At 47.6% G+C, this 23,884-nt stretch overlaps 1 protein-coding gene across 1 annotated transcript in view; it reads right to left on the bottom strand.

The window, feature by feature from the left end:
* Nucleotides 1-4,096: 4,096 nt before the first annotated feature.
* Nucleotides 4,097-23,884, bottom strand: part of LOC106893671 (sorting nexin-19-like) — a 129,148-nt gene continuing 109,360 nt past the window's right edge. The window contains exon 13 of the mRNA XM_014951838.1: nucleotides 4,097-4,225. The gene's annotated coding sequence lies outside the window, so the exon portion shown is untranslated. The remainder of the gene's footprint in view (nucleotides 4,226-23,884) is intronic.

Raw genomic sequence — 23,884 nt, 5'->3', positions numbered from 1 at the left:
GACCAGCCCCTGGTTCCTCGCATGGGAGACCTGCATATCCATACCCTGGTGTATAAAATGTCTATTTCTGGACCATTCCCTGCCCGCCCATTCAAGAAAAAAGCATTTTTGGGGAGATTCTGTAGCATTCATGTCTTAGGAACAGCCCATCTCTTCAAATCAAGCCCCATGGGATGCGCAGGGCAAAGCCTCCAGTTCCCAACACCAGGATTTGCCCCTGGACCCACCTGACCAGCGCAGAAAACACAACCCTGGGACGATTTAACACCCAGTGAAGGTGTGAAATTCAAGTTTCTTGCAGAAATGCTGGTCCCTGATAATGCTCTGCTGTCCTGGACTCCCCAAGCTCTGCTTTTGCTCCATGTTTCTCCAACGGAGCTTCCTCCCTTCAGGCTGAACCACAAAAATCCCTGCTAGGACAGCTTGAAAAAATGCCCATTCAAATTATTTTTTCAAGGGAAAATTGTGCTTTCATTTAAATGGAGAAAGCTCGTGGATCGCATCTGATTTCCTTGAAAGCGTTGGACTTATTTTATTGGAAAATAAAAAGACCAAAACTTGAAATTTGAGAAATTCCATTTTAAGCAGAGAATGATCAATTAAAACCTTTTTTTTCTTTTCCAGTAAAAGTCAAGATGTTCTTTTTTTCTGTACGCTTCACAAGGGAGCATTTTTCCTGGGCACACAGACCCTGATTTTGCATTCAGGCATCTAGACAAGACCAGAGAAACAGAGGACTATGGGTTGGACAGGGATCTCAAAGCAATGCTTGAGCATGGCCATGTCTCCAAGACCACCAGAGACCACCACATGGGCAGTTGGCCCCCACAGAGATGGGACCTGCCCCAGAAGAACATTGTCACAGTCGTGCCGTTCACAGTAATGAGAGGGGCCACTATGACCACATAGATTGACACCAACGTCTACCCCCAAAACAGGCAGCTCTGGTTTTGGGGGATATGGTGTAGGGGAAAACTTTGTGGAGTTGGGTAGATGGTTGGACTCGATGATCCCAAGGGTCTCTTCCAACCTGAATGATTCTATGATTCTACAATTTAAAGGTTTCTTGGGTTTATTCCACCTTTTTTGCCTGTGGAGGAGATGGAACACAGCACAGAAAACACCTCAGCCCCTTCCAAAGGAGGAAGGATGAGGCCACAGAGATGCTGTGGACACAAAGATAGAATCACAGAACAGTTTGGGTTGGAAGGGACCTTAAAGAATATCCAATCCCACCCCCTGCCCTGGGCAGGGACACCTCCCACCAGACCAGGTTGCTCAAAGCTCCCTCCAACCTGCCCTTGAACCCTTCCAGAGATGCCAAATCCCTTGCTTTCATGTGGACCACCCCCTCAAATAATATAAACACACAGCTTTTCTCCAAATCTTTCCTCCTAGCACTCTGCTGTTACGGGACAGGACACTATCTTCACTAAGACTGATTAAACCCCCCCACATTTGCAGGGTTAATGGCATAAAAAGCTTTAGATTCTGCTGCTTTCAACAAATTTCCATCTCCCCCCACTCCCTGAAGCTCCCTCAGCTCAACCAGCACTTTGGGCTCCCTGTATTTTCCCAAGGTTGTTTTTTTGCTTCTTTCCACGAAGGCAGCCCATGGATACACCTGCTTCTTCTTCATTTCGTTCATGAATAATCCTGAATTATCCACGAAAAGGCTAAATGGCACCATGACCTCACCAGGCATTAACCAGGCATGAGACAAGCTTAGCAACCGGGCAAAACACAGCAGCCCCGTGCTGGAGACCACTACAGACAAGGATGGACTTTTCTCAGCACATTTCAGGAGGCAGGAAACCAAAATCTCTTCCCTGGAGATAAGGACGTGGGCACCAGGAGATATCGAAGAGGACGGGACCATGTGTAGCTCTTGGGGGATTTCACTCCCACCAGCTTCAGACATGGTTAAATCCCATTTTTTCTTCAATTCTAATTTTTTTTTCCCCCCTTCTCCTTCCTTCTACTTGGCCCATCTTCCCATTTCTGGGCTGCCAGCCTCAGAAGAACCATTCCCAGGATGAGATGAACACCTCCAGTCAATCCTTTTTCAAGCAGAAGAGGCAAAAACAGTCTTGATTTGGGGAAATTTTTCTTAATTCAGTGCCAAGCGGCAGAAAAACCCTGATCATTAGTTTGTGTACGGAGAAAAAAAAGCAGTTAAACATTTAAACACCTTTCCTGGCCCTTTTCCTCCCCTATTCCTAGTCTCAATTTCCCATGTTTTCACTGCAGCTCCTTTGGGCAAGGTGGTGGCAGCTTGTTTTTAAGCCTGACCTTGCTGGGGTGGCCCAGGTTCCCCAAAATGGTGATGTTTCAGTGCTCAAAAAGGTCTTGGGGGAGGGCAAATGACCTGTGTGCCCACGCATGACACAGCAAACCCTGCAAGAGACAGAATAGAGATATCCAACCTACTCAGGTAAGTCTTTCTCGTTGAGTTCCTCACTCAAAGGGACACCAGGACAAGAGGAATATGGGGAGAAGGAGGGTGGCAGCTCCTCTGACATCTACACCCAAGCAAAGGGGCAGCCATGGGATGGAGGGGCTGGAGCAGGGACCTGGGGACACAGGATCATTGTAGTTCACCAGGAAGGAACCCATTAGTTCCTTCACCTGGAATCCCTGAGAGGTGGGTAAGTGTTTGGAGATGGGGAAACCGAGACACGTGGTGATGGAGTGAGTCAGTACCAGAGCCTGGATTTTGGTTTAGGAGGCACCCACAGCAGCCTTGGGTGTCCTCTCCAAAGGCTTTGGGGTCTGAAAGGACCACCCCACACCCTGTGGGGCATTAACTGCCCTGGCCACTCCATCCAAGGAGGTCCAACAACACGTAACATCAACTGCTGCATCCCTGGGTAACATCAGCCAAGAGATGGCACCTTCTGGGCTCTCTAAAACCCTCACAGTTCATAGACACCAAATTTAAATGAAATTGCAGGAGCCCTGGAGGCTCCCCCTGACCTCATCTCAGAGCAAGGTGCACCTGAGATGATCTTCAAATTACTCATTGCACCACAGCAAAGAGACAGCCCTGGGGAAACCGAGGCACTGAGGGAGTTGGAGACTTGCCCGAGGCCAGAAGAAAATCCTGTGGGAGGGCCAATCATCCCAGACTTTGTTTAATCAAAAAAACAAAAAAAAACCCTTTTCTCTTCTCCACCCCAGGAGCCTGGCGTGCTTCGTTCCCATCCTGATCAAAGCCAGCAGGAGCTGTAAAATAGGGATGGTTTACAGTTATCTAATCATCAGCTTTTCAGTCGCTAGACACGCCGGAGCCAAAGGCTTGAGTCCCACCAGGACTCAACAACATTGGGTTGCTCTTCAGGAAGTTCCCTTTTGATGAGAGCTTTAAACTCCAGCTCCCCACTGGGGAGATGCCGAAGAAGGACCAGGCAGGTAGGTAATTGCAGCCCAGCTCCAAATTATCTCTTTTTCTCCTCTGTTCTAAGGTCATAGAATCACAGAATGGTTAGAGTTGGAAGGGACCTTAAAGATCATTGAGTTCCAACCCCCCTGCCATGGGCAGGGACACCTCCCACCAGCCCAGGTTGATGAAAGCCCCGTCCAACCTGGTGGGTTGTCAAGCACTGGAAGAGGCTGCCCAGGGAAGTGGTGGAGCCACCATCCCTGAAAGGATCTAAAAGCCGGGCAGATGTGGTGCTGAGGGACATGGGTTAGTGGTGGTTTGGGCAGTGGTGGGTTGATGGTTGGACTTGATGATCTTAACAGTCCCTTCCAACCTGGACTATTCTATGGCTCTATTCTGAGCCTGGGGGCAGAGTGTTCTGCAAAAAGCCACATCCAGCCAATGACAATCCCATTTCTTCCCCAATTTTATCCTTTCTCCAGTTTTACTGCTGGATGTGGCCACCCCCGTCTTCCACAACACCCTCAAAGAGGATTTTTCAAAGGCAGTTAAAAGAAACAACACTCAATTCATGGCCAAAATCTTTGCCACCACGAGCCCTGTGTCGTTTCAACAAATACCCTCAGGACGAGGGATGTAGAAAAGCTCTTCCAAGGCATTAGCACTAAAAACATACACAAGGAGGCATTTTCCTTACCTTATTTTCATGTTTCTTGAGAGGAATGGCAGCAGCTGCAGGGAAAGTGGAAAGGAAAAGTCCTGGCCTGGAGCTCTTTGATATGTTGGTAAGTTCTCCTCGAGACCCGCCTGCCTTTGGATGGAGGATCTGGGTCACTTCGGAGCCTGTCAAGAAACATATTTTGGTTTGGTGAAAAATGTCAGCGAAAGAAAAAACCTTTCCTTTGATATTTCTCATTAAAAGGTTTCAGGCTTCCTTTGAAAAGAATATGCCAGCACCTTGCAAGAGGAGAAATATCCAGAGTCTGGGCATTTCTAACAGAAAACTGTTATTTGAAAATAATATTATTTTTTCCTCCCCCCAAGGGTCTTTCCAGTTTTCTACCCCACAACCAAAGCCACGAGTCTCCTACTTATTTTCTTGCTGCCTCCTTCCCCAACGTCCTCCTCCTACCTAAAAGTCACAGTCTTGCCTCATTTCAGCAATTAAAAATAATAAGCATTGTTATTAGTGGTGTAAAACAACAAAATTTTGGTGTGGAATGGATTTTATAACCATCATTGTGCCTCGGAAGAGCTTGGATGCTTTGGACCAAAGCAAGACCTGGCCCAATTTACCCACATCCAAGCTCCTCCAGGAGATGAGAAGAGGGGACACCAGGGGACAGGGGCTGTGGGCTGCTCCTTGGCCATGTCACCCCTGCTTCCCCCCATGGAAATGAGTCTTCCTCCCCAGCAAAGGGCTTTGGGCTCCCAGATGAATGGCACTATTGAAAAAAAAAAATAAAAAAATCCCATTTCTGAACACATCTCCGGCTCCGAACCGCTTCACAAATGATTTTTTTTGGATGCCTCCAAGTCACCGGTAAAAGTTTCCCTTGTTTTCATCTTCCCAGCCGTGGCAGAATGCTCTCCTCCTGCCAGGCAAGCCAGAAAAACAGGAAAGAAAATAGAAAATCACCCAAAAAAATAGGTTTTACGGCGCTGGCAGCCACTCTCCACCAGCACACGCGGGGCTTGCTGCCCTCACCGGCTTATCCTGAGGGGAAATCCCTGGTATTTGGAGAAAAAGAGAAATAAAAATGGGGGAAAGGCAGGATTTGTCATTTTGGGTACACCTGTGTGCCATTTTTCCCCCAAAAAGCATTGTCAGGGATCCACAAACAGCACAAGGGATGGCGAGGTCACGCTGGGTTCGCAAATTGTTCCAAAAGGAAAAAATTTGGAGGGAGTAAAAATAGTCCCCTTTGGGCTTTTTCAGACACAACCCGGGCACAGATTGGGCTTCTCCCACGTCTGTGATTTTCTAGGTAGATTGCCATTGCTAAATTTGTCACCTTTTAAATTTAGATGGAAAAATCAGCGTGGAAACGGCAAAAAAAAGAAATTCCCTACAGAGTGAAGTGAGTCTGATTCGATAAGAAACCCTTCAGATTTTTTATTTTTTTTTTTTTTTACAAGCTGAGAAAAATCAACAGAATTATTTGGACTGAGCCACAAGCACTTTCTTAATTATTAAGCTTTTAGGAACTGCCCGTAAACCACAGAAACCATTATTCACACAGGTCAGGCTTTGTGTACCTGACCTGGGAAACCTGGCAAAAAAGCAGAATTTAAGACTTCCTGAAAATTATGTCAAGCCAAGGTCCTTGTGGTCACTGGGCAATTTTTTTTTTGGGGGGGGGAGAAGGGAAAAAACAGCTTTAACCTCAACCTAAAGAGCCGCAGATGCCACGAAGGGGCTTGGTTTGGGAGAACCCAAGGAGAAGGTGATGGTTAATGGGATGAGAGTATGAACTTGAATTTATAAGGTATTTTTTAAGCTGTTTTCGTGTCAAATGTGGGAAGAACAGATGGGCTGGGGGGTTGGGTCCCCCTCTCTATGTGGGATTCGGATGCCGTGGAAGCGATCCCAGCCCCGGGGTGTAGGAATTTGGCAGCAGAGGAGGTGGAAAGGGGGAAATTTGGGTGGAAAAGGTGGATGGGCAGCCGCCCCGGGGCTGACATCACCCCCCTTTATGTGGGTCTTGGGTTTGGGGGATGATTTAAAGCAGGCGTGGGGCTGGGTGGGCCTGGGTGCTAATTAGGGGGGCTTTTGCCTAGAGGAAAACCCACCCAAAATTACACCCAGGGGGGGTGTTTGGGGCTGAAATATCCGAGCAGCCTCCAAAACAGCCCCAAAACAAGCAGGGAGATAAATAAAGATATAAAGCAAAGGGCTACTTACTGCAATCTCAGGCTTTTCCCCCCAAATATTCGAGAAATATCTGGCATTCCGATAATTTAAGGTAGCGCCCGCAACCAGGAGTTATTTTTATTGAAAAAATATAATTTATTGATGTTATTCTTATTTTTTTTTAAGCCATTACTGCCCTCAAAGTGGGTTTGCCTGACCAGAAAGGAAGCTAAAAGATGTAGGTGTGAGCAAACTGCCTTCCCCTGGAGAAATAAAAGAGCAAACGCAGGGCTCCTGCCTATAATTTGAGGGGAGTTTTTTTCCCTGAATATAATAGGTTTGTGGCCTCGGTGGTTAAAATAAGGGAGAAAAAAAAGAACAGCAGGAAAAACTTGCAGTTTGGGTCAAAAGTAACTGACTCCTCGGAGAGTTGTCAGAAAAAAAAAAAAAGAGCCAAATATAAACAAAAAAACTGCTTTGGGTCAACTTAATTTTTTTGCTGATGTAAAACAGTCTTCTGTTTCACTTTGATTCATTCTTTTAATTTGAGAGTTTATTCTTTCAGTTGAACAGAACATTATATTCTCTTCGGTTCGGTCAATTTTTTTTTTTTGAAAATCCCCTATACAGAAAGAAGGGTCAAAAGGGTTTATTTTGAAAAATGTCAAAGCAAAACATTTCTACATCAAAAAAAAATAAAAAAAATAAAAAAAATCACTCCTTTCTGGCCAAAACACACTTGCCAAATTAGACGGGTATTTGTGAGTCATTTCTCTGCCACATTTTTGAGTGAATTTACTATTTGTCAAGAAAAAAAGAAAGGTTAACCCTAACTCTAATGAGAGCACGTGTACGTTGGGTTCACATACGTATAATTTGGGAAGAAATGGGATTGGAAAGAGCTTCCACTTTGCTTTTGTTTCAGCGTCTGTCCCTGCACAAATTGGGTGTAAAAAATGTAAAATGGAGGTAGGTGGAGAAAATACAGACACAGACCCATCTTTCATGTCTCCAGTGAGACCTGGGGAGCCACAAGGGAGCCCCATGGAGTGAAGAGATTTGGGGAATGTATTTCAACAGATAATCTTTTAGATTTACTGAAATTTCCAAGCGGGACACGGTGAACGGGATTGGTCAACACCACCCCTGGTAGTGCCACCATCTCCCAAAGGGCCCAGAAGGGGGAGCCCCATGGAGTGAAGAGATTTGGGGAACGTATTTCAACAGATAATCTTTTAGATTTGCTTAAATTTCCAAGCGGGACACGGTGAATGGGATTGGTCAACACCACCTCTAGTAGTGCCACCATCTCATCAAAGGGCCCAGAAGGAATACAGACACAGACCCATCTTTCATGTCTCCAGTGAGACCTGGGGAGCCACAAGGGAGAAAAATCAGCGTGGAAACGGCAAAAAAAATAAATTCCCTACAGACCGAAGTGACTCTGATTCGATAAGAAACCCTTCAGATTTTTTATTTATTTTTTTTTTTTTACAAGCTGAGAAAAATCAACAGAATTATTTGGACTGAGCCACAAGCACTTTCTTAATTATTAAGCTTTTAGGAACTGCCCGTAAACCACAGAAACCATTATTCACACAGGTCAGGCTTTGTGTACCTGACCTGGGAAACCTGGCAAAAAAGCAGAATTTAAGACTTCCTGAAAATTATGTCAAGCCAAGGTCCTTGTGGTCACTGGGCAATTTTTTTTTTGGGGGGGGGAGAAGGGAAAAAACAGCTTTAACCTCAACCTAAAGAGCCGCAGATGCCACGAAGGGGCTTGGTTTGGGAGAACCCAAGGAGAAGGTGATGGTTAATGGGATGAGAGTATGAACTTGAATTTATAAGGTATTTTTTAAGCTGTTTTCGTGTCAAATGTGGGAAGAACAGATGGGCTGGGGGGTTGGGTCCCCCTCTCTATGTGGGATTCGGATGCCGTGGAAGCGATCCCAGCCCCGGGGTGTAGGAATTTGGCAGCAGAGGAGGTGGAAAGGGGGAAATTTGGGTGGAAAAGGTGGATGGGCAGCCGCCCCGGGGCTGACATCACCCCCCTTTATGTGGGTCTTGGGTTTGGGGGATGATTTAAAGCAGGCGTGGGGCTGGGTGGGCCTGGGTGCTAATTAGGGGGGCTTTTGCCTAGAGGAAAACCCACCCAAAATTACACCCAGGGGGGGTGTTTGGGGCTGAAATATCCGAGCAGCCTCCAAAACAGCCCCAAAACAAGCAGGGAGATAAATAAAGATATAAAGCAAAGGGCTACTTAGTGCAATCTCAGGCTTTTCCCCCCAAATATTCGAGAAATATCTGGCATTCCGATAATTTAAGGTAGCGCCCGCAACCAGGAGTTATTTTTATTGAAAAAATATAATTTATTGATGTTATTCTTATTTTTTTTTAAGCCATTACTGCCCTCAAAGTGGGTTTGCCTGACCAGAAAGGAAGCTAAAAGATGTAGGTGTGAGCAAACTGCCTTCCCCTGGAGAAATAAAAGAGCAAACGCAGGGCTCCTGCCTATAATTTGAGGGGAGTTTTTTTCCCTGAATATAATAGGTTTGTGGCCTCGGTGGTTAAAATAAGGGAGAAAAAAAAGAACAGCAGGAAAAACTTGCAGTTTGGGTCAAAAGTAACTGACTCCTCGGAGAGTTGTCAGAAAAAAAAAAAAAGAGCCAAATATAAACAAAAAAACTGCTTTGGGTCAACTTAATTTTTTTGCTGATGTAAAACAGTCTTCTGTTTCACTTTGATTCATTCTTTTAATTTGAGAGTTTATTCTTTCAGTTGAACAGAACATTATATTCTCTTCGGTTCGGTCAATTTTTTTTTTTTGAAAATCCCCTATACAGAAAGAAGGGTCAAAAGGGTTTATTTTGAAAAATGTCAAAGCAAAACATTTCTACATCAAAAAAAAATAAAAAAAATAAAAAAAATCACTCCTTTCTGGCCAAAACACACTTGCCAAATTAGACGGGTATTTGTGAGTCATTTCTCTGCCACATTTTTGAGTGAATTTACTATTTGTCAAGAAAAAAAGAAAGGTTAACCCTAACTCTAATGAGAGCACGTGTACATTGGGTTCACATATGTATAATTTGGGAAGAAATGGGATTGGAAAGAGCTTCCACTTTGCTTTTGTTTCAGCGTCTGTCCCTGCACAAATTGGGTGTAAAAAATGTAAAATGGAGGTAGGTGGAGAAAATACAGACACAGACCCATCTTTCATGTCTCCAGTGAGACCTGGGGAACCACAAGGGAGCCCCATGGAGTGAAGAGATTTGGGGAATGTATTTCAACAGATAATCTTTTAGATTTACTGAAATTTCCAAGCGGGACACGGTGAACGGGATTGGTCAACACCACCCCTGGTAGTGCCACCATCTCCCAAAGGGCCCAGAAGGGCCTTAACACACATTTTTCCCTTCCTTCCACTTTAAGGAGACTTTTTCCTCCCTCGAATGATTTGCAAAAGACATTGATTTATATAAAACCTTCCGATTGTTTCAATTAGAAGAACTGAGGAGTCCTCGCACACGAGGTGGCCCTCAGTCCCTGCCACGGGGGTGAAAGTAGGTTTTGTTGAAGTCTCCACTCCTGACAAACTGAAAAATAGTGGTGGAAATGAGAACAAGTTGGGTCCACCTACTGAAAATTTAAGCATCTCCAGCCTCTATATTTAATAAAGTGAAAGTCTACACACTTATCACCTCTGAATAACCCCAAGGGGCTGCAGGGGGTGAGACCAGCCCCTGGTTCCTCGCATGGGAGACCTGCATATCCATACCCTGGTGTATAAAATGTCTATTTCTGGACCATTCCCTGCCCGCCCATTCAAGAAAAAAGCATTTTTGGGGAGATTCTGTAGCATTCATGTCTTAGGAACAGCCCATCTCTTCAAATCAAGCCCCATGGGATGCGCAGGGCAAAGCCTCCAGTTCCCAACACCAGGATTTGCCCCTGGACCCACCTGACCAGCGCAGAAAACACAACCCTGGGACGATTTAACACCCAGTGAAGGTGTGAAATTCAAGTTTCTTGCAGAAATGCTGGTCCCTGATAATGCTCTGCTGTCCTGGACTCCCCAAGCTCTGCTTTTGCTCCATGTTTCTCCAACGGAGCTTCCTCCCTTCAGGCTGAACCACAAAAATCCCTGCTAGGACAGCTTGAAAAAATGCCCATTCAAATTATTTTTTCAAGGGAAAATTGTGCTTTCATTTAAATGGAGAAAGCTCGTGGATTGCATCTGATTTCCTTGAAAGCGTTGGACTAGTTTTATTGGAAAATAAAAAGACCAAAACTTGAAATTTGAGAAATTCCATTTTAAGCAGAGAATGATCAAGTTCGGGTCATTAAAACCTTTTTTTTCTTTTCCAGCAAAAGTCAAGATGTTCTTTTTTTTCTGGATGCTTCAGAGAAATTCCATTTTAAGCAGAGAATGATCAATTAAAACCTTTTTTTTCTTTTCCAGTAAAAGTCAAGATGTTCTTTTTTTCTGTACGCTTCACAAGGGAGCATTTTTCCTGGGCACACAGACCCTGATTTTGCATTCAGGCATCTAGACAAGACCAGAGAAACAGAGGACTATGGGTTGGACAGGGATCTCAAAGCAATGCTTGAGCATGGCCATGTCTCCAAGACCACCAGAGACCACCACATGGGCAGTTGGCCCCCACAGAGATGGGACCTGCCCCAGAAGAACATTGTCACAGTCGTGCCGTTCACAGTAATGAGAGGGGCCACTATGACCACATAGATTGACACCAACGTCTACCCCCAAAACAGGCAGCTCTGGTTTTGGGGGATATGGTGTAGGGGAAAACTTTGTGGAGTTGGGTAGATGGTTGGACTCGATGATCCCAAGGGTCTCTTCCAACCTGAATGATTCTATGATTCTACGATTTAAAGGTTTCTTGGGTTTATTCCACCTTTTTTGCCTGTGGAGGAGATGGAACACAGCACAGAAAACACCTCAGCCCCTTCCAAAGGAGGAAGGATGAGGCCACAGAGATGCTGTGGACACAAAGATAGAATCACAGAACAGTTTGGGTTGGAAGGGACCTTAAAGAATATCCAATCCCACCCCCTGCCCTGGGCAGGGACACCTCCCACCAGACCAGGTTGCTCAAAGCTCCCTCCAACCTGCCCTTGAACCCTTCCAGAGATGCCAAATCCCTTGCTTTCATGTGGACCACCCCCTCAAATAATATAAACACACAGCTTTTCTCCAAATCTTTCCTCCTAGCACTCTGCTGTTACGGGACAGGACACTATCTTCACTAAGACTGATTAAACCCCCCCACATTTGCAGGGTTAATGGCATAAAAAGCTTTAGATTCTGCTGCTTTCAACAAATTTCCATCTCCCCCCACTCCCTGAAGCTCCCTCAGCTCAACCAGCACTTTGGGCTCCCTGTATTTTCCCAAGGTTGTTTTTTTGCTTCTTTCCACGAAGGCAGCCCATGGATACACCTGCTTCTTCTTCATTTCGTTCATGAATAATCCTGAATTATCCACGAAAAGGCTAAATGGCACCATGACCTCACCAGGCATTAACCAGGCATGAGACAAGCTTAGCAACCGGGCAAAACACAGCAGCCCCGTGCTGGAGACCACTACAGACAAGGATGGACTTTTCTCAGCACATTTCAGGAGGCAGGAAACCAAAATCTCTTCCCTGGAGATAAGGACATGGGCACCAGGAGATATCGAAGAGGACGGGACCATGTGTAGCTCTTGGGGGATTTCACTCCCACCAGCTTCAGACTTGGTTAAATCCCATTTTTTCTTCAATTCTAATTTTTCTAATTTTTTTTTCCCCTTCTCCTTCCTTCTACTTGGCCCATCTTCCCATTTCTGGGCTGCCAGCCTCAGAAGAACCATTCCCAGGATGAGATGAACACCTCCAGTCAATCCTTTTTCAAGCAGAAGAGGCAAAAACAGTCTTGATTTGGGGAAATTTTTCTTAATTCAGTGCCAAGCGGCAGAAAACCCCTGATCATTAGTTTGTGTACGGAGAAAAAAAAGCAGTTAAACATTTAAACACCTTTCCTGGCCCTTTTCCTCCCCTATTCCTAGTCTCAATTTCCCATGTTTTCACTGCAGCTCCTTTGGGCAAGGTGGTGGCAGCTTGTTTTTAAGCCTGACCTTGCTGGGGTGGCCCAGGTTCCCCAAAATGGTGATGTTTCAGTGCTCAAAAAGGTCTTGGGGGAGGGCAAATGACCTGTGTGCCCACGCATGACACAGCAAACCCTGCAAGAGACAGAATAGAGATATCCAACCTACTCAGGTAAGTCTTTCTCGTTGAGTTCCTCACTCAAAGGGACACCAGGACAAGAGGAATATGGGGAGAAGGAGGGTGGCAGCTCCTCTGACATCTACACCCAAGTAAAGGGGCAGCCATGGGATGGAGGGGCTGGAGCAGGGACCTGGGGACACAGGATTATTGTAGTTCACCAGGAAGGAACCCATTAGTTCCTTCACCTGGAATCCCTGAGAGGTGGGTAAGTGTTTGGAGATGGGGAAACCGAGACACGTGGTGATGGAGTGAGTCAGTACCAGAGCCTGGATTTTGGTTTAGGAGGCACCCACAGCAGCCTTGGGTGTCCTCTCCAAAGGCTTTGGGGTCTGAAAGGACCACCCCACACCCTGTGGGGCATTAACTGCCCTGGCCACTCCATCCAAGGAGGTCCAACAACACGTAACATCAACTGCTGCATCCCTGGGTAACATCAGCCAAGAGATGGCACCTTCTGGGCTCTCTAAAACCCTCACAGTTCATAGACACCAAATTTAAATGAAATTGCAGGAGCCCTGGAGGCTCCCCCTGACCTCATCTCAGAGCAAGGTGCACCTGAGATGATCTTCAAATTACTCATTGCACCACAGCAAAGAGACAGCCCTGGGGAAACCGAGGCACTGAGGGAGTTGGAGACTTGCCCGAGGCCAGAAGAAAATCCTGTGGGAGGGCCAAACTGCCCAGACTTTGTTTAATCAAAAAAACAAAAAAAAACCCTTTTCTCTTCTCCACCCCAGGAGCCTGGCGTGCTTCGTTCCCATCCTGATCAAAGCCAGCAGGAGCTGTAAAATAGGGATGGTTTACAGTTATCTAATCATCAGCTTTTCAGTCCCTAGACACGCCGGAGCCAAAGGCTCTGGTCCCACCAGGCCTCACAACATTGGGTTGCTCTTCAGGAAGTTCTCTTCTGATGAGAGCTTTAAACTCCAGCTCCCCACTGGGGAGATGCCGAAGAAGGACCAGGCAGGTAGGTAATTGCAGCCCAGCTCCAAATTATCTCTTTTTCTCCTCTGTTCTAAGGTCATAGAATCACAGAATGGTTAGAGTTGGAAGGGACCTTAAAGATCATTGAGTTCCAACCCCCCTGCCATGGGCAGGGACACCTCCCACCAGCCCAGGTTGATGAAAGCCCCGTCCAACCTGGTCTTGTGGATGGAGGTCCATGATCTCCATCCTCTGCCCAGACATCCTTACACTCCAGGTCCAGCACTTTTACGTGGGAAGAGGCTGCTAATTCCATATTTAAATATGATATCCCTGATATCCCACCTGCTGACCCAATGCCTTGCTCAATCCTTCATCCTCTGGAGTGATTCATGCTTCCAAAACCACTTCTGCAAGCTGCCACGACAAAGCGGTTGTGCGAAGGAGAAGAGTTAACTCAAGTCAACTCTTGCTCAAGTCAATCCCACTCCTTGAACACAACCTGCTTTTTCTGGGTTTGGGCGTTTTATGGCAAAACCCAAGGCAAATGTTGAGCTGGAGCAGCTCCTCCTGCTTTAAGGATGTCCCCAAAGACACAGGTGGGCACAAAAAGACACCCTCGTAAACCAGTTATCCTTATTTTGCTGCCTGGGCTTACTGGGGTACCCAGAGACAGACCTTGGGGTACCCAGAGACAGACCCTGGGAGTCTTTTCACACCCCAGGACGTTGTCACACAGCTGGTGACACACAAACCAGCCCCTTCCCTGGCATCTTCTGGACCAGCAACTCTTTGCACAGGACTCAACCACCTCCTAAGACCAAAAGGGGATTTCCAGGCTTGGGGTGGAATGAGGAAACGGCTGTAAAACCCCCTTTTTTCTCTCTTTTCCCCGTTCAGGGCAGGGAAAAGGATTTTATTATATTTGCACAGCACCCTCCATGGGGGGGCTTTGATCTCCTTGAAGCCTCCAGCTGATACTTCAGAGTTTCCTAAACTCTGATTGATCAAGAAAACAATCAGAAGGGGCAGAGGGGGGTGGAAATCGTCACCCATCAGGATGCTTTCAGGTAAAATATTTATTTTATTACCTCCCTTGCTTTTCTTGAGGGCTCAGAAGAGCAGGAGGGAGATCAGAGTCCACTTCAAACCGCCCCGTGGGCTCTTTAGGGATGTCATTCCACACTCTTCTGCCCGACCCAAATATTTATCGTGTCTGGAGCAACGATGCTGTAAAACCCAGAGGTGGGAAGTTTGTTTTGCCCCTTGAACAGGCTTTGAAGGAAAAGTGCTTTTTTTTCCCAGCTTTGTATACAGAAGTCTAAATATCCACAAGAGGCAAGCGGTGCCAGGGGTTACAGTATGTCTAAAAAAACTTAAAAAAATCTATATTTTTGACGGACTGAAGTGGTAAACACAGAGAACCAACACATCTTAGATGACAACAACAAAACTTAGCCCAATTTCAAGCCCAGGGACTCACATAAATAAACCCCACCTCGCTATAACACTACGAAGATCCTCCAAGTCCAGCCCAAAAGAGCAACGCAAAGAGCTTCAGCCAAAAATCACGTTTTCTAGTTGTTGTTTTCACCACCCCCCCCCAAAAAAATCCAAAAAAACACCCCACAGCTGATTTTTTTCCCCCCATTGAACACAGAAACATCTCATGTTTTCCAGCAACCCTTGGTGCTAAAATGTACACAACCCTTCCGACTGTAAAGTGGAATATTCAAGGGAGCCAACTCCACAGCAAAAAAATAAAATAAAATAATCCTTATTTGCTGGACCCTGTTCAACCCCTGGCAAAGAGCCGACGAATTTGGGGAGGAATCTGGTTCATTTTGTCCAGTTCTAAGACAGAGACGTCAGAAGCCACTTCACAGCCCAGTTTTCATCCCTGTGCTGATTCCAGAGCATCCTCTGAGCCAGTAAAAAAAAAAAATCAGAGTCAGATCTGCACGCCTTCTTGTGGGCAAGATACGTGCTCAAGAGTTATATCCTGAAGTATAATCTGTATTTAAAACACCAGAGATGGTCATTCCCTCTGAGCGGGAATAGGGAGAACCGGGATTGATGTTAATTTTTAAATATAAATAGGAAAAAAAATATAAAAATTGATAGCTGGGGAGTAAATGGGGCAAGAAGAGCCAGGCAGATGGTAGGGGAAGCTGGAGAAGGGCAGCAAGGGATGGCTGGGGACACAGCTGGGGCTTGGATGATCCAAAGCAGTGGGAGAGGAGCAGAGGGAGGTCAAGAAGGACATTTTAAGTGGATTTAAGGGAAGGGAGTTGATGCAAGACCCGTGGCATTTTTCCAGCAAACCCTCTCGTGCCTTTTACCCACTGCCCTTTGGTGCAGGGACACCAAAACCGGGTAGAAGACAGGTCCATGGTCACCTCTACTGGACCATCTCCAAAGCCAAAGGTCCATCAGGGCAAACAGAGCCCTGGAGACACAAACCCAAACCCAAACCCAAACGGCTGGATATTCCCTGGAAGGACCCGAGCTGATCCTTGTAGGTTTGAAAACCAGTTTGCCCCAGCAAATTTGAGTCAGGAAGATGGAAAATCAGCCCGTTTAAGAAAGCAAGAGCTCCAGGAGGATGCAGGGGTGGTAAAACAGCGGTGGGACAGGCTACGGTAATGGCTTTCCAACAGCTTGGGATTCTTGTTGTAAGGTTGTCCTGAGCTTTTTCCAGCCCAACCCCTGCGCTTAATGTGCTTCGGATATTTGTGCCCAGGTGTTATTGTTATTTTACCATGGTTTTGTCATCATCTAATAAAGAGTGGGATTCCTTTTTTGGCGTCCTTCGCTGCTCGCCGGAGCCACGCACAGTCCCTGCCTCGCTTTCCATCCTCACTGATCACCAAAGATGAGGACAACCTGGGGCAAAAAAACCCCACAAAGACCCCCAAACCCTCAGGCAGACGAGTCACCCCCAGGATTTCAGTAGACAGGGGTTAAGCAGCAGAAAATCATAAGTGTTCTGGCCTTTATTGGGCTATTCAAGCCCTCCCAAAAAATTAGAGAAAGAGGGGCTCTCTTTCCCCTGCATCCCTCCTCCAAAGGATGCTCGAGCACCCCCAAAATAACTCCATTGAAAAGCAGGAAGATCCCAGGGTTAGATCAGACCTTCAGGGAACGCGTCTTATTCCCCCACTACAGCTTGCAAAAAAAGTCTTTTTTTTAAAAAAAAAAAAAAAGAAAAAGCTGAATTCCAGTATATTCCATTACACCATATAGTCTCCGCTTAAGGTTCCCAAGCATGTCTTTAATTTAAGCTTAATAAAGCTGTTATTGTCCAGTCATTAATGACTGCTTATTAAAAACATATTTATTGCATGTGGTGCTGAGAGATCTCACAGAGAGAGCCCCGGGCAACGACTCTACCTCCACCCCGTAGGGTTTAACGAGAGATACATGTGTACGGGGTCGTTAATTCACAGCCAGCGTGTTTCTAATAAGCACCGGGGCAGGGAGGGAGCACACAAACCTGTGTGTGCACCCCCACGGGGAGGGAAATGAGGCTCAGATTGAGAAAACCCCAATTTGACAGCCTCAGCGGCTGTTTGAGGATGGGATGAAAACGAATTCTGGTGAGACACCTCACAAAAAATCAGGTTTTGCCCTATGTCACGGAATTACGGAGTGATATGGGGTTGGAAGGGACCTCTGGAGATCATCCAGTCCAACCCCCTGCCAAAACAGGTCCCACAGGAATGTGTCCAGGTGGGGTTTGAATGTCTCCAGAGAAGGAGACTCCACCACCTCCCTGGGCAGCCTCTGCCAGGGCTCTGCCACCCTCACAGCAAAGAAGTTCCTCCTCAGGTTTAGGTGGAACTTCTTACCTTCAAGTTTGTGCCCATTTCCTCTTGTCCTGTCCCTGGGCACCACTGACAAAAGCCTGGCCCCATCCTCCTGACACCCACCCTTGAAGTATCTATAGGTGTTGATCGGATCCCCCCTCAGCCTTCTCTTCTCCAGACTAAAAAGACCCAAGTCCCTCAGCCTCTCCTCATCAGAGAGATGCTCCAGGCCCCTCATCATCTCTGTAGCCCTCTGCTGTCCCCTCTCCAGCAGTTCCCTGTCCTTCTGGAACTGGGGAGCCCAGAACTGGTCCCAGTGCTCCAGCTGGGGCCTCCCCAGGGCAGAGCAGAGGGGCAGGATGACCTCCCTCCACCTGCTGCTCACCCTCTTCCTGATGCCCCCCAGGATGCCGTTGGCCTTCTTGGCCACCAGGGCCCATTGCTGGCTCCTGGGCATCCTCTTGTCCACCAGGACTCCCAGGTCTTTCTCCTCAGAGCTGCTCTCCAGCAGGTCACCCCCAACCTGTCCTGGTTTGGGGGGGTTATTCCTCCCCAGGTGCAGCACCTACACTTGCCCATGTTGAAGTTCATCAGGTTCCTCTCTGCCCAGCTCTCCAGCCTGTCCAGGTCTCTCTGGATGGGGCCACAGCCTTCTGGGGTGTCAGCCACCCCTCCCAGTTCTGTACCATCAGCCAACTTGCTGAGGGTACATTCCATCCCTTCATCCAGGTCAGTGATTAACAACAGTTTGAAATATATTGAGTATGGGTGATGATCAGGGCAGTATCTGGGGAGGGCTGAAACTCCACCATTGCTGCCCAGTTAGAGACTGGGACTACAGGCCTGAAAATGAACTTTATCCTACGAGGTTGAGGGACTCGCTGAGATCCAAAGACAGTATCAATATTAGGGATAAAACCCTGTGCAATCCAAAGACAGTATCAATATTAGGGATAAAGCCCTGTGCAAACACAGAATCACCTTGGTTGGAAGGGACCTTTAAGATCATCTACTCCAACCATCAACCTACCTCTGACCAAAAAAACCCACCAAACCCAACATTAAACCATATTCTCAAGGACCACGTCAACCCATCTTTTGAACATCTCCAGGGATGGTGCCTCAACCACTTCCCTGGGCAGCCCAGGGCTTTTCACCAGGGCTTTTGCTTTTCATAGCCCAAGGGGTAAGAAATAATCTGATATTAAACACGAGGCAAGCTGGCATGGCTGGATTTATGAGCAGGACTTGCAGGAAGCAAAAGCCTCCTTGTGTCCCCGAAACGGAGTTTTCAATTCCACGCCTATAAAAACCACAGAGGCTCCTCATTTTGGTTCCCTAATCCCCATTATTCCCATATCAAGATCTTTAGCCACACCGCAGATCGGAAAAGCACACGGAGATGAAGTTTCAAGTGATCTGCTGGGAATGGCATCTCACCTTGGCACCCACCCCCTGCTCCGTGTGCCCCAAACACCTCCTAAAACCCACATCCCAAAGCACCAAAAGGGGATGGACGGGTTCCCCACAGCAGAACTGTTTGGGATGGGGATTTACTGTGAATTTTATGGGTTCTCTGTTCCCTAATGAACACCTCTGCACCCTCAATTTTGCAAGGAGGACATTTGTCCCTCTCTGGGACCATTTATCCTACCAAATAATGACATCTCGGATGCCAAAGACCCCAGTCTGCACCAGTTTGCCCACCACCCACTTGCCCTGGTTTATTTGCTCAACTCAATGGGCCTCTCTGTGTCTGTCAGGGGGGGTTTGGAGTTCGGTTTGGTGGGTTTTTTTTCTCTTAACATCTGATTTTCGGAGCATTCAACAACGCTCCCCTCCTTTCCCTGTTTTCCCTCAAAACAGCTTCGCCAGAGGTTGGGGGTAGGAGGGGAAACGCTGCCAGAAAAGCTCCTAACAACCCTCTTTGGGGACTGGGTTTATACTCTCAGCTGTCCCTTGTAAACTAAGCCCTGTGTGAGATTTTTTCCCAAACCTTTCAATCCCACCTCAACCTAACTCTGACCAAAAAAAACCCCACCAAACCCAACACTAAACCATATTCTCAAGGACCACGTCAACCCATCTTTTGAGTATCTCCAGGGATGGTGCCTCCACCACTTCCCTGGGCAGCCCAGGGCTTTTCACCAGGGCTTTTGCTTTTCGTAGCCCAAGGAGTAAGAAATAATCTGATATTAAACACGAGGCAAGCTGGCATGGCTGGATTTATGAGCAGGACTTGCAGGAACCAAAAGCCTCCTTGTGTCCCCGAAACGGAGTTTTCAATTCCACGCCTATAAAAACCACAGAGGCTCCTCATTTTGGTTCCCTAATCCCCATTATTCCCATATCAAGATCTTTAGCCACACCGCAGATCGGAAAAGCACACGGAGATGAAGTTTCAAGTGATCTGCTGGGAATGGCATCTCACCTTGGCACCCACCCCCTGCTCCGTGTGCCCCAAACACCTCCTAAAACCCACATCCCAAAGCACCAAAAGGGGATGGACGGGTTCCCCACAGCAGAACTGTTTGGGATGGGGATTTACTGTGAATTTTAGGGTTCTCTGTTCCCTGCTGAACACCTCTGCACCCTTAATTTTACAAGGAGGACATTTGTCCCTCTCTGGGACCATTTATCCTACCAAATAATGACATCTCGGATGCCAAAGACCCCAGTCTGCACCAGTTTGCCCACCACCCACTTGCCCTGGTTTATTTGCTCAACTCAATGGGCCTCTCTGTGTCTGTCAGGGGGGGTTTGGAGTTCGGTTTGGTGGGTTTTTTTTCTCTTAACATCTGATTTTCGGAGCATTCAACAACGCTCCCCTCCTTTCCCTGTTTTCCCTCAAAACAGCTTCGCCAGAGGTTGGGGGTAGGAGGGGAAACGCTGCCAGAAAAGCTCCTAACAACCCTCTTTGGGGACTGGGTTTATACTCTCAGCTGTCCCTTGTAAACTAAGCCCTGTGTGAGATTTTTTCCCAAACCTTTCAATCCCACCCCCCTCCTTTCCTTGCCCTCACCCCTCCTGCTTCCCTCACGCTGCAAATATGCAGAAAAAAAAAAAAAAATCACTCTGGTACAAGAATGTCCTTTTGTGCTGCTGGGAGAGAGGGGGCAAGAGGAGAAATAAAACAACTCGGGCTGCAAAAACCAGGGGGGAGCATCAATATTGCCTTGGCCGTCCTTTTCTGGAGGGTTTTCTTGGTCAGGGAAAGGTCCTTCTCGTGGACTCAGGTGGCAACGTGGCCAAAAAGCTGTTGTTCCCCACCACAACAACGTCACCACCATCATCTGTAAGTGGAAGTGACAGCACAGAGGGTTTCTGCTGGGATATTTTATCCACCAAACAGGGTTCAGGTGGTGCCTGAGCATGGCCAAGGTCAAGGTTTACAAGAGGACCGGTCCTTGGTGGGCACCCCTGGTCCCTAAATGGAGCAAGAAAGGGCAGCCCCACGCAGGGTGGGGAGTTATTGCTTCTCCATGGAAGCAGGGATAGCTTCACTGGTGTTAACTGGGTGAGACCACACTTGTTCTAACTGGAGATGGGACCTATCCTGCTTACACCCCTCTCCAAGGCTCTTGGTGGACACTGGGAGAGGAGAAGACAACAGCCACCGTGCCCACAGGATCTGACGTGGCCCAAACCCTTTGGAAAAGGGAAACACTAAGAGCTTTCTGGCTTGGATCAGTTTGGTTTTTTTTTTAAAAAAAGCAGAATTTGCTCTGTTGTGGCCAGAGAGGATGTGTCAGCACAGCAAGTCTCCAGGGAGAAGGATTTCTGGCTCCGGGTGGGATGGACTCACAACGTGGAGAAGAGGGTCCCGGAAACACATGTCCCTGTTGGCCAGATGTGCGATCTCCGCACGCCCAGGAGAAGGAACTCCAGCTAATTAGCTGAAATTAGCTAATTTGAGGGAGCTGGGGGAGCTGCTGTCACCTCCTTGCCGTGCCAGCCCCAGGCGGGATGGGACGGTGGTGGCACCAAGCGTTCCTCAGAGCACCCTTAGCACAGCCCACGTCCTCCTGCCCCACAGCGAGCTGAGGACAAGCTCAAGGAGATGCTGTCCCACATCATGCCAAGGAGTTGCCACCATCAAACCCTCCCTGCCGGGGTCCTGCTGTCCTCCTGGCCCCTCGCTGACATCTGGGTGAGAGACAAGCACCGTTCCTCCAGCTCTACTGCCTTCTCCAGCATGGCCTGGGCCCTGAGCCCGAGCGTTTCGCTCCCTGAGTTAATGGAAATATTATCCGCATGGAGCTGGCCCCCTTCCCAAAGACACTCCTGGCCTTGCCGAGGGAGCTGCTCCTCGTGGCGCTCTGCTCCGCAGATGGATGCATTGGAGGGGAGGGAGGGAGGGAAGAAGAAGCCAAAAACCATCCAAAAGGCTGCAAGAAGAACTTGTCTGGCCTCCCCTGTGCAAGCTGTGACTCTAAGGTAGGGATGAAAAGATGACCGGCCACCTCGTGCATCCCAAAAAGCCTCTTTCCAGGATGGCTGGGGCAAGGAGGACTCCAGGGCTCACCCATCACTTCAGGCACGAAGGTCCATTGGCTGAATTGCCAACCAAGAGAGATAAAACCCTTTAATATCCCACAAAACCCAAACTTGACGAGTCAAACTACAAGACAGAAGGGGTGAGAGAGGGATTTCTGCCCTCAGAGCATCCCTGACAGCCCCACGACCCCTATTTTGAAGCCCCACGCAAGGCACCAACCTCCCACCTCAGCCACCGAGCCCAAACCCGAGGAGGGTCTTGTTTTTATTAAAAAAAAAAATAAAAAAATCTTTTACATCTTTTCTAACCTCTCTGCCAGCTGGACAGCTGCGCTCTCGGGGCAATTATATGCATCATCTAAACATCGTCTGCAAAAATGAAAGGGCTTCGTTTAATTAGGTTATTTAAATGACACGTTGGCTGGAAAAAGCCAAAAGGAGGCTTAAAGGGATATTTAACCCTCGCGTGAGTTTGCACGCACAGGGGACATTATCTGAAAGGCTCGGAAATTAATGGCAGGACTTACTGTTGGACTCGGGATGGACTGGGGACCAGATGTTGGCAAAGAAACCCCAGGAGATATGGATCCAGGGAGCTGCCACCTGGGAAGCACGGGCACCTCTCAGGGAAGTTGCCAAAGGGGAATTCTCCCTTTGGTCCAAAATCTTGGCGTTTTTTTTTTTTCCTTTTTCTTCCCCTCCCTCCCAGAAATAGCTTCGCCCAAATTGGTTTTTTCCTCCCGCTTTTCTCCCCGCTTCCTCTACGTGGAAAAGGCGTCGGAAAGAGGCTTTGAAAAGGGAAAATTCTTTCCCTTCAGCAAAACCAAACCTGAAAGCTCAGCTGTTGTTGAGAAGTAAAAAAAAAAAAAATAAAAAAATCTGGCGTTTTCTCCCACAACAAACAGCGGTGTAGTTTCGATGCTTTCAACTCCTTGCTCCCAAATTTAAAAAGCCTAAACCGAAGTGCTGACTCTAAGCTTATTTTAGAAGCTTAGAAGAAAACACTTCCCATTTTCCTGCCCTCCAAAAGCCACGCTCTGCAGGTGCAAGAGGCAGGGGATGCTCGGGGCATCCGGCTAGGGGAAGGTACAATCTCAGTTTATTCAGCATTAAAATACCTTTTTTTTTGCCCAGAGAAGCTGCATTTAACCTCTTCAGGGGTGAGAGTTGAGAGCTAATTCCTCTCTGCCCCGTTCAATATTATCCCTCCAACACGGAGCAGCACCAGAGAAACCAAGAGGAAAGACAGAGACCTATGGGTCACCTCGAGAACTAGATGGAGAAAAAGACACCTCTGAAACGGCTACAAGGAAAGTTTTCAGATCTCTTGAGTGGTTTTTGAAACATCTCTTTACTTTTTTACTTTTTTTCCTAGAGGGTGCTGCTTCTAACAATTCCCAGTTCACCATGGGGAAGGAGAAAATTAAGCTTTCACCTTTTTCCTTGAAGCAACCCGGAGTTATCACCACCTAGAAGCAGCACCTAGAGGTCCTAAAGCTGGACCAAGACCTTTCCCTACCAGGCAGCAGAAGACAAGTGGCATCACTCCATCATGTTCCCATCTACCTGCAGCCCCTTTGCCCAAGGGCATGGAGCTCTAGAGGGTGAGCAGCTCCTTTTGGGCTCTTCCCTTGGCTCCTTCCAGCCCAGGAGGGGTGGCCAAGAAGGAGTCAGCAAGTGAGTCACCAGCAATGGAAAGACTTGTGCTGCTGAGCCCAACTCCTGGCCCTTCCAAGTGACACAACCCTTCTTGGCACTCGGCCCTGGCTCTCTCTTTAATCTATAGATCTATAGGCCCCCCTGGCTTTGCTCGGGAGGTCTCTCCTCATGTCACACCTTCTTGGGGTCCCCCCTTCTCTCCTCCCCAGGGCTGTGGGGGGGAAAAAAATAGTCCTTGGGGTTGAAGGGAGGGAAAACAGAGGAGCCTCTTGAAGCTGCGGGAGCTGCTCTTAAATCTTGATGCTTTTTTGGACATGAAAAGCTTTGAGGGGGAAGCACCAGGCTCAGGAAAGCAGTAAAAGCCTCGTGTTTGTCAGGAAGGTGGCAGGGAGCCCGATGCCAGCCCCGGCAATTTCCCTGGCCACGGGCAACCTACAGCTGTGGGGCTGCCCTTAAAAATAGGTACCTAAA

Source organism: Calidris pugnax, unplaced genomic scaffold, assembly GCF_001431845.1.
Source record: "Calidris pugnax isolate Ruff unplaced genomic scaffold, ASM143184v1 scaffold145, whole genome shotgun sequence".
In the NCBI taxonomy this organism is placed as follows: Eukaryota; Metazoa; Chordata; class Aves; order Charadriiformes; family Scolopacidae; genus Calidris; species Calidris pugnax.
The sequence above is the reverse complement of the archived record's forward strand: the minus strand, read 5'-3'. Positions and strand labels throughout refer to the sequence as shown.